Genomic DNA, 14,738 nt, shown 5'->3' with positions numbered 1-14,738 from the left:
TTACAGATAGAGTAGGTCTAGACCACACTAGACCACATAATTGACCCAATGGATCCATAAAGGACCCAACAGTTTTAGTAGTTCCCTCCAGAGCCAGCAGCAGTGGCAAGGAGTTTGGATTTAATTTATAATACTGTTTGTTTTAATGCTAATGTTTGTCTTTAGTTCTTATTTCAGAAGTTCAGTTGAAGTTGATTTCTTATATTAAAGGGCTTGTGGTACGTTGTGATAGCCCTTTTTCAATTTCCTCACTTTAACAATCTATACAGCTTTATTTTGTTGTACATAGCCTATTGTCTCTGAAGTCAAATATAAACCTGTTTCATTTTAATAGTCTTTTAATTTTTTATTTACTTCCTGCCTGCTGTAAATGGTTTATGCATATTTACAAGCAATATCTGACTAAGTGGGCATTCACACCAGGAAAAGTGATTCGGCCAATTTACCGCAGGGGGGGGGGAGTGTCAGTGAAATGGCCCATCTGTATGACGTCCTGTTGTTTTCTTCAACCCCCAACAAAGCTGAAGTAGATTAGCGGGTTTATATTTCCCAATTACTGTTTTTCGTCAGGTCATTTATAGATTTTGACACACTTAAACCACAATGTCTCACTTCCTTTTTCTGCTAGAGGTGTGACAAGACACTCCCCTAAAGAGACAACCTTTAATAAAGTTTCAGTTTGAGTTTACAGTTTGTTGCAAAAGATCGATCGGAACGGATAGTAAATTTAACCTAGTCCTAAAAGAGTGGGTTGAGGAATATAGGTGAAGTAGTTCAGCCACATAATGCAGGAGTCCGCTGGTGCAATGCTCTGTATGTAAGAGTGAGAACTTCAAATTGAATTCTATATATTCTAGAGGTGTGACAAGACACTCCGCTCAAGAGACGACCTTTAATAAAGTTTCAGTTTGAGTTAACAGTGTGTTGCCATCCTGGCAGTTACTGGAGCTACAAAATAATTGTCTTTTTTATAGGGGGATTGGGATTGAAGGTTTCTGAGGCACGGCCGACGGTGCTGTCATGACATACTCTATCTGTCAATCTAGCAAACATACTTCAGAAGTCGGGAATAGATATGTCATGGGGTCTGAGGTTCGATTGAAGCCAACTTCCTGCATTCCAAAGTCTGTTTCCGTGTGAATCATTACAAACCATAAGTGGAAATATACTCAAAAGAAATGCAGATGATAAAACAGCTTTATGTCACTTAGATGTCTTAAAAAAACGTTCCAACCAAATTCAGCCCAATTTTACCTTTATGTTTGGATGCCCTCTATAAATCCTAAACGATAATGCTCTGTTTTATACTGTATATTGTTTTGACCAGCCCTCCTGAACTTTAATAGCCTGGTCCAACTAGATTCTCGTACATTTCCTTTGTACAGAGAGTCTGGCCTCTCTCCATTGACAAATGTTGACTTCCTTGAAGACGGATACTCTGTTGAAGTCTAAAACTATTGGATCTGCCCAGAGCCACTCTAGATCTGCAATAACCAATTCGCTGATGTTTGGTCGTGACGTCGGCTTAGCATCACTAGCGTTCGCCTTAACCAACTCCTTCACCACTGACAGCGCGAACCTTTTCCCTAACCCCTTGGGGAGGAGGGCCACAACATCATGGCCACCAACAAAAATCAGCAAAGATTGTTCTTGCCTGGGCTTTTACTTCTGGATATTCGGTAGCGTTGCCACAACAGACCGAATGGCTTCGCTCGCATCTTTCTCCGCCGCCATTAGTACGGAAGTCACCGAAGGTTACCAAACCTCAACGTCATCGTTCTCAGCCACTCCTTCTGTTCGCTGATTGGACCGCCAAATATTTGGCCGGAAAAAAAACTGCAGATGTACCACAAACCCAGACAGCGTTCTGAAGGTAAAGGAAAATTGAATGTATGTACGCAGTAGGGCGGAGCCAGGCTAGAACTGTACAAGATGTAGGTTGCAAATTTGTTAGGTGAGCAGAAACACTACTTTAGCAATACTAAGTTGTTCAAAGATGAAAACTTGAAAACAATGTTTTTGTCCCCTGTCGGAATATTACGTTATACTGTTTTCTTTTTTTATGCTTTCCACAGGCCAAGGCACAGGAGGTGAGGGATTAGAGATTCAAAATTTTCTTTTCAAACTCTTGTTTTACAAGCTGGACAGGCACAGGTTCATTCTGTCCCGAGGTTGTTTGTCGTGCTATTGTTTACCTTTGTAATTTCGGTATTTCCCTCTGGTATCTGCGGTAAACGTCACAACATTGTGAACTATGGGTAATTCCCTTTGATGAAGTCTCCATCAATGCAGACTCAGGGAAGGGGCTCGGTTAGTGTATACTCAAACCCTCATGCCCTTTGAACTTTGATATTGGGACAACCCTAAAACCTTACGAATTTCGCGAGAAAGCGCACCAATGTCCGTGAGTCCGGACTTTGGGATTGGGCCACAGCGTCCTCTTCTATCTCCAGCCAAAATTAATCTGCCTATTGTACATGGTTTATATCTTCATTCTCATTCCCTTAGCAGCATTGTAGTCTTATCTTGTCAATGTTGCCATTGTATAGGTATACAGCTGTTGTCTTTCTAAAACGTGGCATGTTTTTGGTGTCAACAGCACCAAGTGCAAGAAGTTAAAGCTATTTTAACTTCGAACTCAACTGTGCCACGCTTCAAAGGGATTCTCAAGAGTCTCATAGCAACAGCGGAAGCCTCATCTACTGCTTCCCCAAAAATATCTGCCAAGTGCTCCCAGCTATAATACAGATGCTCAAAGTACAAAGGGCCTCAGCTCTCTGCACCTGTTGCCCAAAGCATGTCAACCGTGGCTTACTTTGAGGAGTGTAGTTTAGCCCCGGCTGCAGCAGTTCAGGCTGCCGGCACGGTGAAGGGAAGAGCACATTGATTTATTTAGGGTTTACGCCTTGAAAGCTGCATGTGGAGCACTGTTGTCATTTACTAATCGGGGAAATCTACAGGGAAGTGGCAGAAAGGTATCTTCTATTTTGTAGTGCAAATGAAAAACTGACAGTTTGCTTTGTTGGCTCACAGTTCCAGCTGTTATTCAGCTGATTGGGCTGCTAATAGTTGAAGGATTTTCTTTTCTACTTGTGCTCAAGCATTTCTTGTTTATGGTTGCCTAGTGAGAGATACATCAGAGCATTAAAAAGTTCTGCTTGTTTTTACCACCAGGGGGCTTCTTAATGAATGAGCTTTCTCTTCAGTCGTCTGCTTGTTTTTTACACTAAATCCAAAATGACAGAACATGGTGTACAGATTGAGGTTACGCATGTAATGGCAGGTGTAGTGTTTGAATGTTGTCAGTAGAAGGTCACAAGTGAAGAAACACAAACCTGTGTCTTCTGTTTATCTTCACGCTTTATCCCAAAAGGCCTTCAGCATTATTTTCTCTAGCTGGCAGATGGCTGCATTGAAAGGTGGAGTGTTAATAAAGAGCAGCTGGTGGAGATTTGGTTTCACCTTCATGTGATAAATGTCCTGCAGTGAGTGGAGAGGAACTCCCCAATGACAAGCCCTCTGATGGATGACGTACACACCTAACTTGTGTACAGACACACACATAACACACACACACACTGGTGTTTAGGAGTGGGTACTGAGTTCAATACTTGTCTCTAAAGAATCGAGTATTGAAAAAAGCCTTGTCATTCAATACCCAATTTCAATACCTAAGGAGTAAATCTCATCAGAGTCAGTGAGCCAATGAGCATGTAGCGTGCTTTTACCAAGACCTAACAATGTCTGTGATTGGCTGTCTAACAGGACACGTCGTAGAGACATGCAGGAAGAACTCTTTGTTATGCACTAAGACGGGACTTCCTTAGTAGTTGCTGAAAAAAAATGAAGAAAGATTTGTGCCGTAATTTGTATTGTTGTAATTTCTTCTTGTTTTGTAAAATTGTTGTCGAAAAAAAGTATCGTTTGGAAACTGGTATCGAGGTCATGGTATTGGCAATGGTATCGGTATTGAAAAGTTTTACATATCCATGTAATTCATCAAGCAAAAGTTGTTTCTACACCCACACCATTACGTACATTTATATATGGAAGGCACCCAGTACAATACATTACAACACTCATGAATTCTTATTGTGAGTAGTTTGGTTCAGCATATTGGTCATTACATTATGAGCAGCTAACTAGAGCAGTTAAGGTTTAAGTGCCTTGCTCAAGGCTGGGGCAGGGGCAAGCACTGCACTTTTGCTTTCTCAACCCAGATTTATCAGAACCAGCAACCCTCTGGGCTTGATCCCACTTCTCTAAACTTTAGGCAATGGCTGCAGTTTTGCCAGCTGAGCTCAGCTGAATCAAGTTACATCTTCACTCATCTTTCTGCAATATACTCTAATGTTACAGTTTTCAAGTGAAAAAAATATATAAAAGGATTTATTTAACCCCCAGAGAACCTTTATGACATTAGCAGTGGCAGCATGACTACATTTCTAAATATGTGATGAATATTGGCATAGAGATACATTGCTCTAATCAGGACATTTCCAACACTCCCAGTAACAGAGCAGGCTGGAGTTGTGACTGAGTGTCAGTGTGTGAGGAGGAGGTGAGCAGGCTCGAGGACAGCCGAGTGACTTGATAATTGAGCCCTGGGTTATTCACATGTAAGATCATTTAATGAGTCAGACAGCGGAGAGGGTATCCTCTGCTTGGGAGCAGTTGACTTCATTAAAAACAATAATGGTGTGTAATGATGTGATAAGGCTTTCGTCTGTCAGAGTGCAGCAGCAGGCTGTTGACACCCAGCACCATTAGCATAATGACAGGGCACGCAGCATTGTTGGGGCATATGCGGTCTGTCTGAATGGCCGAGCTTGGGGTCAGTGATCAGGTGGACGAGATGAATCCTGTTTTGAGATTTGTCGTTTGTGCCACTCGCTTTCTTTTGCTTGATGAAAAATATATTTCTGCGCAAAGCTGATTATCTACTTCAACATTCAACTTGTGACTTACATGTGTTAGGTTTTGCAGAAAGTTCAGTACTGTAACCGAACAAGGATATTAAAACAGTATTTTACCCAAGCCATCTATTTCCTGTGCAGTACTCGTTTCTTCTCTTTAAAGTCAGGTTACAGCAAAAATAGGATAATCAATGGAAGAGTTTTCCCTATAGGACTTTTATTTCGGAACTATGGAACATGTAGAGACTCAGGGGTTTCTTTTAGCACTAGCTCGTATCAATATTAGGACTGGCAATTGGAGATAAGACTGCCTTTTAGGTCTCATTTTCCCCCCTGCACGTCTTCATTCCAGCATCCATTCAAGCATCATGGTGCTAAATTACTAAGAACAACATGATGACCCTGTTTTGTTGGCAAAATCTTCCATCTCAAACAAACCCATTGCTTTTTAATTAGTTACCAGTCTAATATCTAGGGTTCTTCTGGTGTGGTAGGAACAAAAATAAGTGTGCAAAATGAACTTTTCAGGAAAAGTAAGTCAAATACAGTTATAAAGCGCTTTTCACAGACAAAATCACAGTGTGCTTAGGACATAAAAAAACAAGAGAACAAAATACAAATTAAAGACTGCACATTAAAGATGACACACTTAAAATGACACGTTAATAAAGAAAGATCAGACAGGTCAACCAAACGCCTGTCTAAAAAGGCAGGTTTTTCTATCAGATTTTTGAAAGCGTCAACAGAAACGGACCGTAAAGCTTAGGTGTTATGGACTCAAAAGATCGATCGGAACGGATAGTAAATTTAACCTAGTCCTAAAAGAGTGGGCTGGCGAATATAGGTGAAGTAGTTCAGCCACATAATGCAGGAGCCCGCTTGTGCAATGCTCTGTATGTAAGAGTGAGAACTTTAAATTGAATTCTAAATGTGACAGGGAGCCAGTGAAGAGGCTTAAGAACAGGGGTGATGTGAGACCGTCTGTTCGACCTAGTGTTGGGAAACAATCAGATCCCGATTATTTTGTGGTTCAATTCCTATCATCTACAGGCTTGACCTCTGTGAGTTGATTCTGGATCAACACTCTCTCTGTGGTCTGCTCAGTCAGTGAGCAGTGTGAGAGGGGGAGTGGCCAGCGGAAAAAGCCAATGTGTGCTTCTTTTACTGATATATATTTAACAATATCTTTTTCCATTTCTAATCCAAACAACGTCAAACTTGGCACTGCATCTTACTCGTGCCCGTAGCAAGCCACGTGTCAAGGTTGGAATCCATTAGAATAACGGTTCTACACACACACACACACACACACACACACACACACACACACACATACAGATAGACAGACGTTCCTGCCATTTAGACGAGAGAGGCTTTGTTCAGAGTTCTCACAGAATGGAATGCAACCTATTAGCAGCTAGCCATGCAGCAGCATTGTGGATTTACTAAAGATGATCAAGAGCCTACTAAGTGAGGAGAAAAGTACATTACAATAGTCAATGCAAGAAGCATTTCGAGTTCAGTAGTTGAAACTACAGATTTCAGTTTAGTAATATTTCTTAAGTGGAAAAACAAGTTCTGGGCAGCTGTGTCAAAAAAAGGCTCAATTACGCAGGTTGGACAACCAGCAAAATAAAAAGGCCCAATACAGTGCATGATCGTGGGGACGACCTTTTCTCGAGCAACAACCAGAATCCCTTCCTTATTAGTATCAGAAAACTCCGATTGGACAGATAGTCCAGCTAGCTGTCTGCATTGACCCTGCAGAGATCTGAAGAGCAGTTCACCATCGGACCGTTTAGACCGAGTTTGGAATGCAAAAAAGCAGAAGGTATCGGCCATTCGGCCTAAAGTGAGGGACATCCAGAATTTCCTGTGCCACCTGATCAATCCAGGAAGTGGGACGTCAGCGAGATAGAACAGTAATAATCTGTAAAAAAAAAATTAGTTTGTGATTTACTAGTTTTTGGGGTTCACAACAAACGGCTCAGGCCTATTTATTTAATTTACCAAAATCTGCATGTCTTTGGGCTGTGGCAAGAAACCAAGGCCTTCTTCCTGTGAGGCTTAGTGCCACCCGTTTATTTTGATGAGGCACAATTGTTACATGTATGCCAGTGCGAATCAAATGTGCTTACATCATTACTGTAGGTCTGGCTTTAGGATGTCAGTAATTCATTATCTTTTCCTGTCTAGTGTTATTCAAGAGTACAGGGGGTGTTGGGAGTCCAGAGCCAATCCCAGCATGCACTATGGCAAAAAGAAGAGCTCTGAGCCTGTGAATCCTTAACCACAGGGCGCCGTGCCGATACCGCAAAGGCTCTGTGATATAGGAAAGGAAGTTAATATTTACCTAATGCAGTGAATAGACTGAATATTAACACCCAACAGAGTCCATTTTGTCTGTCGACATTACATTCTGTCACACACGTAGCTCGCTCTACCTTCCTGAAAATTATTAATCTCCTGTGAAATGAAAACAAAACTTTGCCTAACTGATGCTTCTGCTTTATGGACTGAGATATGAGATTCAGCACAGCGCCTGCAGAACTGCTCCCAATTTAACGTTCAGTGGAAAACCAAATAACGTCTGCGGTTGTGATTGGCAGAAGGTTAAACACTCTCTTATCTGCAGACACAGGATATATAATCACAGAGGGATGCTCACATCGCATCGCCCCACCTGAGAGGCAGCTCTGTCCGCAAATCCTCCGTGAAGGGAGCTATCAGGCTATTAATCACAGGCACACGCGGCGCCGTATCTGTCAACTGGTTGCTAATGCCTGTGTTTGCGAGCAGCTTCCATTGGACCAGAGCTGGATCAGTTCGGGGGTCATGCATCAACCCAGCTTCAACCCCGCCCCCCTCTCTCGACCTCTTATTTTTCTTTTCACTCAGCTATTTTCAAAGGGAAATACACCATCATATCTTATTTGTTGACAGAATGGCAGGGGCAACATTTACATACACAGGGCATTCCGTTGCTGGAGTAATTTGGTTTGAGTCAATGTATGTATATACCGCTCCTTACTATTTACAATAGCCTGAGTAAGCTCTCATTATGAGAAGCCATGCTACTGTATTTAACCTTTCAGTTTCCCACTAAATAATGTAGCTGTTGCATCTGACCTGTGGTCAGTCTGACATTATGCTTTCACTTGGGAATGAATACGGCATGGCAAATGTGGTGGTACAGTGTTGTACCTGAATGCAACTGTGCACATATACAGTGAGTGTTTGATATTCGGTTACATTTGGCTTCATATTGAGCTCTACAATTAAAAAATGTATGAATAATACAAAATGAAGATTTCACCTCACTGGGTCAGCAATATGTGTGCAATGTGACTCAATTAAAGAGCTTGACACTTATTGAAAGTATTATATGATGCATCTTATTTCGGGTTTCTAAAAGAACAATCAGCAGCAGGATAAAGAATGACTGGTGTGAAAATGGATATCAGAGTTGCAGTATTTTCATGTTTCTGTCCTGAAAAACCATGTAGTAGGTGTAGTATGTGTGTGTGCCAGAGCTGTGTGCTGTTACTTACTGTATGTGTTTGCTGTCCAGTTCAAGCAATGTGCGTCCCATTACCTGAATAAGCACATGTTTATCAAAGGGTTGACTGATTTCAAATGCTAATTAACCAGAATTGCAGTCAGCTGTTTTTATTTATTCACACCGCCTCATCTTCCCACGTCTAATTAGAGAGGGTGAGAGCAGCTCTGTTTCACACGTTTATGCAAGAACTTGTGTAAATATAAAAACACACAGTGTATAAGTTGTCTTGTACACAGCAGTGTGTAAGACAACCCTCCAACTTTAAACCATCCCTGCATTGAAGAACTAGTGAATGTACTTTACTTTAGATAGAGATATATATCTTTCAAATATTAAATCAGTCATAATATGGGCTGAAATCTATAGAATAACTCTATGAAAATGTTTAAAATCTGAATCATCTGAAAAATCTGAAATTTTGGTTGACAGACAAACCAGGCTTTATTTTAATGAGTACTGTACTGAACATCTTGAAAATACTTAACTGCAAAGTTACCAAATGATGATCAATCACCCTGGTGATAATAAATCAATAATCAATGTAAACTCCCCCAATATACCACATCATTATTTTACATATTTAGTCAAAAAATCGTATCTCCAAGTGCTGAAATGAACTCTTAGCTTATTCATGTAAAAATTGTAAATGAGTATATCTTTTGAAATCTTCTTTTTAGATACTTTGGTACTGTATATTGTTAGTTTTTATAAATGTATCCAATACAGCAAACTTAACACTTTATGCAAATGTTAAAAATATAAAAAAATATATATATTTAATTTCAAATGGTGTCTTCTTTAACCGTTATTTTGGAAACTATACCACTCCATCCCCCACCGCCACAGAATAAAAGTACTTTACAGTATACAGATCCCTTTTTAAAAATGCATTTAATTTGTACAGAACACAAAAGAACAATTCTAAATCTGTTATCCAACCCGCATACAAATGCAGTCAACAGGCAAAATAGTATTATTTAAAAATAAAACAACAGAAGACACTTTGAAATAATTTTAGAGGTAAAGATAATGCAGCTGATATAAGTCAGTGTGTCATCATGTCTGTAGAGTGAGGTAGAGCTGATGAGGTAAACTGTAATGGCCGCCATGTTTCCACACACAATAGTGCTTTTTTTTTTTTTTAAAGCATGCCGTTTTTGCCTGTAAACATTGTGGTTCCAGAAATCCTTAAGAAATGCTCATTCAGAGGCCTGTACTACGGAGCAAGATTTGGCGTTAACGAGGTAACTGCAGGATCAACCAAGGGTTTTGTGTATCACAACGGTGGATCACTTGTTACCGGGTTAAATCACCGTGGTAACTCATGCTGAACACCTAACCTGCTTGGGAGCAGGTTATGTTGGAGATTAGAGCTCAACCGGTGTAAAAGCACCGCCTACTGACCAATCAGTACTCGATAACGGCGACACCGTTCTTAGAAGATCCGGTGGAGCTCAGTAAGGAGAGAGAGAGAGAGAGAGAGAGAGAGAGAGAGAGAGAGAGAGAGAGAGAGAGAGAGGAGACGAGGAAGAGAGAGAGAGAGAGAGAGAGAGAGAGAGAGAGAGAGAGAGAGAGAGAGAGAGAGTAGATAGAGAGAGAGAGAGAGAGATTCAGAAAACAAACATTTAGAGACCGACAACCCCATTAACATTCCCTGATTGGTATTTTTGTGAAAGATATAGATTTTCAGCAGAGTTTATTCCGTACAGGCTATTTATCGGCTTCTTGTTGCCAATGAGCACGTTGGTTTGAATTATGTTTTTAATTTGCTCTCACGATCGCTTTCCACTGCCAGGGTTGCAACTGAAATAATAAGCTAAAGCGACGACAGTTTATGGAAACCATTAGTGTAATTATGGTCAGATCCTGTGCCTGACTGATGGGGAAGTGATATTGATAAGCGGTGTGATTTACGCATTTACAGCGTCGGCTGTTTATTTGCCAGCTATCCTTCCTGTTTTAGGAAGCAGCGACTGTTTTGTGTTTTGCCTGTAAAACCGTGTCTGTATTCTCCATATTTATGTAGTATTATACTTTGCTGCTCTTATGTAAAATATGCGGCTCTGGTAAATATTTGTAATTGGTCATGCAGCGCAAACACCGCCTCTTTTATGTGAACGCGCGCGTCGCTGGATTGACCGAACTAGTTTGCAACCACCGTTGTGAGACAGCTTATGCGGCCGGACCGCGGTTGTTGATATGAAGCAGGGTAAATGGAATAAATCCAGGGAATGTTGATTATACTTCGTAGTACAGGGGCCTGTTGCACGAAAGTAGAATAAAGATATCCAGGATAACGGACAGAAAAGCGCAGCTTGACTTAGTGTGATCTTCTCATCCCGGTTAACGGTTGCACGTTTGCCGAGCCAGGATAAACAGGTGGAGCTATGTCAAGCCAGGTGTAGATAGCTGGGATAGGCACGTTCACGGCTTTCTCAAATAGACACGTTATCGATCACAGATTTACTGATGCAGAGATGAGAAGACGCATGCGCCAAATGTTTCACCCATGGACAGCAGCTTCGAATGGAAAGTAACGAGGAGGGAAGAATATGGAAAAAGGGAAATCGGCTCTTATCAAACGGAGAGAAAAAGCCCGACATAGCGGACCCGACTGAATGTGTGGGGGTTTAAAATATCTACTTTGCCTCAAAAGTGAGCAGAGGGAAAATATTCCTCGGGAAGGACCCTACGGACTTTAGGCTTAATTTCAACCCTTTTTTTACAACGTGAGAACATGTTTTAAAACCACGCACAAATCTCATAAGCTATATCTAATTCTTTGTACAATTAATGTTCATACAGAACAATCAGAAAGGGACAACAACTAGAAAAAAAAGTAAATGACTCAATACACCGCTGTGAACTATATGTAAAACAATATTCATGTTTTTTTATTCTTCTGACAAGTGACCGCACCAAATAAAAGATTAAGAAGCATTGTGGTGTTCCCGGTGTGATGAATGTAAACCACACTACATACGTGCTGTATATAGGCCACGTTATTGGTCCAGGGATGGGAGACTTATTGAGAAGGTTATGAAACCAATGAAGCTATAACAAAAACAATAGGCCCACTTATTAAGGAGTAACACAAATACCCTTCATTAGAGAAGGACAGCAAAGAAGGATGTCGTGGTACCGCGTTCGCCAAGTGATAGCTCCATTTAATACTCTCTACAGAAACATCTAGCTGGTGTGACCTACCCTCAGTCGACTGCTGCGGTCTCCTATCTCTGATATCGGAAACCTAAATAAACGATCACACTTAATCTCCGGAGCGCTCCTGAGAAACCTGAGTGAGACCACGGACGCTGCGCTGCTCATCTCTACTTTTACAGAGAGAGTGGACACTGACACAACTCGCAAGTCTGCTGGCAGGCAATAGCCACCCGGCCACGGGCACCGGGCAGCGGCCGCCCACGCCAGGCAGCCTCGACACTACCGTCCCACGGGAAAAGTCCCCACTCGGATCAGGGTGGGGCCAGTGCAACCATGTCTAACTCTAAACATGCTGTAGTAGGGTTTTTTGTGTTGTTTTAAATCAACACTCGCGAACGAAAGCGGGGGGGGAAAAGAGCGGAAGAGAAGAAAAACACCAAAAACGTGACAAGTAGTAAAAACAACAAAAGTCACGTAAAGGTAGGACAAGTAGGCTAAATTGCATTGTTAATTAAAAATATAAAGGGAGAAGAGGAACGAGCAAGACACAGCAGCAGAACAAGAGAAGAAACCCGAACCAAGAACACATGCAAAGAAGAGGAAAACAGATGAACAGAACACCAGGAAACCAGAACCACATGCAGAAGAACAGAGAAGGAAGACACAAGAACGAGAAAGAAGACCACCCGAGAAAAAGGAAAACAGACCACCGCAATAACTGTTTTTTTGTAGTTTTTTTTTTTTAACATTTTTTATTTTTTTATTAAACCGTTCACGGTTTTTTATATTTTCGGATCAGCGGGCAGGCTGATTGACACGAGACTCCAGGGCACGGGGAGGATTAATTCTCTGCCGGCTCTGTAGCCTTGCTCGGGAACAGGCCTAATAGCACCAAAGAATAAAACATCTCCATGGTTACTTGGCTGGGCTTAATTCAATTGGTTTCGTGCAACGGAGTCCAAAGCTAATTATCCCAAGATAACTTGAATATCCCGGCTTAATCCCTTATCCTGGTTTCGTGCAACAGGCCCCAGGCCTCTGGTATCAAACCAGAACAGGTGTTGGGGAACTGTGGCACCGAAAGGCTGTATACAGTTTTCTAATGGCTGCCTGCAATCTATTCTGGTGCATCCTCTACTAACATCACAGTATAATGGTAACCATACAATCAAAAACCTGGTAAATGGCAGAAACCAAGAGCTTTGTTTCATGTAAACATCATATCAAAACCAGGATAAAAGTCATAACGGCAAAACAATGCACACGTAAACATAGTCAGGGATAGTTTATAAAATCTGCATCAGTTGTTGTACTCAAGTGGGATTCCAAGTTACAGAATAGAACCTCATTGATTCATGAGTAGGATTGGGCATCAAGGACTGCTTCAAGCTTGGAATCGTTTCTAAAATTATGATTCCAGTGGAATAGTTTTTTTATTGTAATCGTTCGGAAAAAATGGTGTTCCAAATTTAACATGCGAAAGTTTGGGTTTCCGTAGCGGCCAGGGGCTTGTTGTGTTGCCGCCGTGGAGTATAGTAAGAGGTGCTCTAAAGTGTTTTTGAAAAAGCCATGTATAACCATTGAATCAAAATAAAATGTTCCTCTTATCGGTGAAATAATCATGTGACCCGTTTCAAATCAACCCCTTCTTGGAATCGGAATTGATAAGAACTGGAATTGTAATCAGAATTGTTACCATCAAAACAATGCCTAACCCTATTCATGAAGAAGACATTCTTGAAATAAATCCATATGCACTTCCCACATGAAGCACCATCAGCACATTGGTGAGCACTGCTAAAGTGATTTGGGTTGTTGTAAGAAAGGATCTTTAGTTGCAGGTAACAAAAGAAGATGACATGAAGTATCCAGTTTCACCAAAGTCTTCCAGGCCAAGGTAGGTAGATATGTATGTATCCATTCATGGTGCTGGGAGATCATGGGTGTTTTTAGATGATGGTCCAGTTTTTCTTCAGTCCAAGATTTCCAAGATGATTATATGCTTTCAAGCGGAGTTATCAGTCCTTGTGGATAAGGTTTAAGGATGTAATTTGGGAATAAAATGATACACCACCTTCTCAGAAAGATCACATAGTCCATTTAGAGTCCAGCAGAGGATGCTATAACTCTCTCACGTAATACTTTTTGGAGCCGTTTAGTCAAAGACCACCTAATGAGTACCTCACAGCCTGGCAACAACCACAGCGCCTGTCAGTGAAGAAGGTTACTCGCCAACTGTGACTCCCCTTCTGTGCTGGCAGAGCAAAGACTGGAACAGATACCGATGCCTTGAGAATATTGTCATCTTAACAGTTAATTCAAATGAATGGGTAAATTCATCCTATTATGTAGGTCCGTTTTCTAGTTTACTAGGTTACTATGTTTTCTATTTAGTTAGTTCAAGATATCCAGTGTTTCCACTATAACTATACAGCAAGAATCTCCACCAGCCCAGAAAATTCTTCTTTTAATACCAAAACTAATGCCAAATATCCATTGTTTCCCCCTATAATCATTCTGCGTTACACTGCCGTGAATGGCAGCGACGCAACACACTGCTGCGAGTCCCTACATGAGGCAACTGTCCATGGTTAGTTCACGTCTTTAACAGCAGGACATTTGAGTTTGCTGTCTGAACTGCTAAAGTCAGTTGAACAGGTGAAGCAAAGATAACGTTGTCGGAAGCCTAGCGGTTAACGTCACAGTAATCGGTTCGGTTTTAGCTGATCCGGACCAGAAAATATTTACTTGAAACAGATCGGTGAGGCTGTTTTGCCCTCATTGTTCTCTGTGAAGTTTTGCTGGAAGTGTTGGGAAAGAGGACTGCGCAGGATTCGTTTAAAGGCCACACAGGATTCTTAAGTGGTCAGTGTGAGGTAACAACCTTATGAGGTGACAACATAGAGTGGAACCTCACCCCCATAACCATCAGAAAAAGAAATACATATAGGACATTCAAGATCCAGTTAAAAAAAATGTCTCATTGACGATCAGAGCTGTCAACATTTCCATTAACCGTTAGACCTGCTCTCACTGCCCCCTGTTAGCTTCTTGCCTTGTGTGGGTCTTCATCTGATTGTTGGTCAGCTATGTTTCTA

At 41.3% G+C, this 14,738-nt stretch overlaps 1 protein-coding gene and 1 long non-coding RNA gene across 2 annotated transcripts in view; both read left to right on the top strand.

The window, feature by feature from the left end:
* The window catches only part of LOC116693794 (uncharacterized), a 22,127-nt gene extending 8,938 nt beyond the window's left edge, over positions 1 to 13,189 (top strand). The window contains exon 4 of the long non-coding RNA XR_004332989.1: positions 13,001 to 13,189. This is a non-coding gene — a long non-coding RNA (uncharacterized LOC116693794). The remainder of the gene's footprint in view (positions 1 to 13,000) is intronic.
* LOC116693743 (protein kinase C-binding protein NELL1) overlaps positions 1 to 14,738 on the top strand; it is a 296,583-nt gene that overhangs the window by 147,043 nt on the left and 134,802 nt on the right. The window lies entirely within an intron of this gene.

Source organism: Etheostoma spectabile, chromosome 1, assembly GCF_008692095.1.
Source record: "Etheostoma spectabile isolate EspeVRDwgs_2016 chromosome 1, UIUC_Espe_1.0, whole genome shotgun sequence".
NCBI lineage: Eukaryota > Metazoa > Chordata > Actinopteri > Perciformes > Percidae > Etheostoma > Etheostoma spectabile.
This window is presented reverse-complemented; position numbering and strand designations above follow the sequence as displayed.